At 42.7% G+C, this 1,580-nt stretch overlaps 1 non-coding gene across 1 annotated transcript; it reads left to right on the top strand.

The window, feature by feature from the left end:
- The first annotated feature begins 750 nt into the window (after positions 1-750).
- LOC149767984 (small nucleolar RNA R71) lies at positions 751-856 on the top strand. The gene has a single exon (XR_016400078.1). It is a non-coding gene; the product is annotated as a small nucleolar RNA R71 (small nucleolar RNA).
- Positions 857-1,580: the final 724 nt, after the last annotated feature.

Consider the following 1,580-nt stretch of genomic DNA (forward strand, 5'->3'; position numbering starts at 1 on the left):
GCATTAGCTAGTTGCCCCATTTGGGATTCTAGCTTGGCGATGGATTGCGTGTGAGAGTGCACCAATTGTGTAATGGTTTCCAAACCTTGAAGGGCGTTCAACACTTTCTCCTCAAAGGCTGTGTTTCTTTGGGGTGGAGGAGGAGTGTGTTGAAATTGAATCGAGGGACGGTAGGGATGAATATTTTGTGGGGTTTGAAAATTCTGAGGATTTTGAAAATTTTGGAAATAGGGTTGGGCTATGTTCGAAGCTTGCTGCTTCCAAGAAAAGTTTGGATGATTTCGCCATCCCGGATTATATGTATTGAAAAATGGGTCAGTACCCGGTCTAGGCTGTGTTTGAGCAGCATTGATGTGTTCTTGCACGAGTTCGAGGAATTGGGACGCTGAAGGGTACTCATGAATAGGGTGGGATGGGCTAGAACAGATAGTACACACTTGTGCTTGGGAAGAGTTCATGTAATGCCCATCTATCATCAGTTGGTCAATCTTATGGGACAATGCATCTACCTTGCTAGACAAGTCCATAGAATGACTTATTTCACAAATGGTCCCTTTTCTTTGAGAATTCAGGGGTGCTTGACGAGAACAAGAAGCATAGTGGAGGGAGTTTTCATTAAGATTTTCAAATAATTGCCATGCTTCATGCTCATTTTGAAGCATGAAAGTCCCCCCGCATGCAGCATCGATCATCTGACGGTTTCGTTCAGTCAATCTGTCATAGAAACATTGCACTAGCTGCCACTTAGGTATTTGATGATGAGGGCATTTACGGATTAGCTCCCGAAATCTCTCCCAAGTTTCATGAAATTCTTCTCCCTCGGTTTGGGAGAAGCTTGTAATAGCACGTCTAAACTGGTTCGTTCTTCCTATGGGAAAGTATTTTTTAAGGAATTCTTGTTGCATTTGATCCCAAGAAGGAATCGAGTTAGCTTCTAAAGAATTCAGCCATTGTTTGGCTCTATCTTTAAGGGAGAAGGGGAATAATCTAAGTTTCAGAGCATCATCAGTGAAGTTCTGAATCTTGACAGTGGTGCAAATCTCAAGGAATTCATCTAGGTGTTTATATGGGTCTTCATTGGTGAGCCCATAAAAAGATGGGAGCATTTGGATCACACTAGATTTTATTTCATATTGTACAGCTGCTACTTCAGGTAATCGAATGCAAGATGGGGAAGTGTAAATGGTGGGAGTAAAGTACTCCCTCAGGATTTTGGGTTGTTCTTCAGCCATCTCAAGAGGTGGGGATGATTCTAATGTTCTGATCTCAGCTCGAATATTCCTAAGGGTCCGTTCTATTTCAGGGTCAAAAGGTAATAGGTCACGTACTCTAGAACGACTCCCTTGCATACACTAGTACTTGATCAGTCAAGCATGCAATAAAAGATAAACACATCAATCCTTGTATTTGTCCTAAATTCACTAGACAACTCCTAACTGTTTTGAAGAGGGCACCTAAGCCTCCAATCCAGTCTAATGAACCGAGTTGACCAGGTAAGCTCCCAGGTAAGTAGAGGGGTCACGATGCGTTCGCAAAGGTCCCACTTAAAACCCACTTGCCTCGAACAGATGAACTGTCTT

The sequence above is a fragment of the Phoenix dactylifera genome, chromosome 3 (assembly GCF_051530095.1).
Source record: "Phoenix dactylifera cultivar Ajwa chromosome 3, Ajwa_hap1_PhDact_Kaust_v1.1, whole genome shotgun sequence".
NCBI lineage: Eukaryota > Viridiplantae > Streptophyta > Magnoliopsida > Arecales > Arecaceae > Phoenix > Phoenix dactylifera.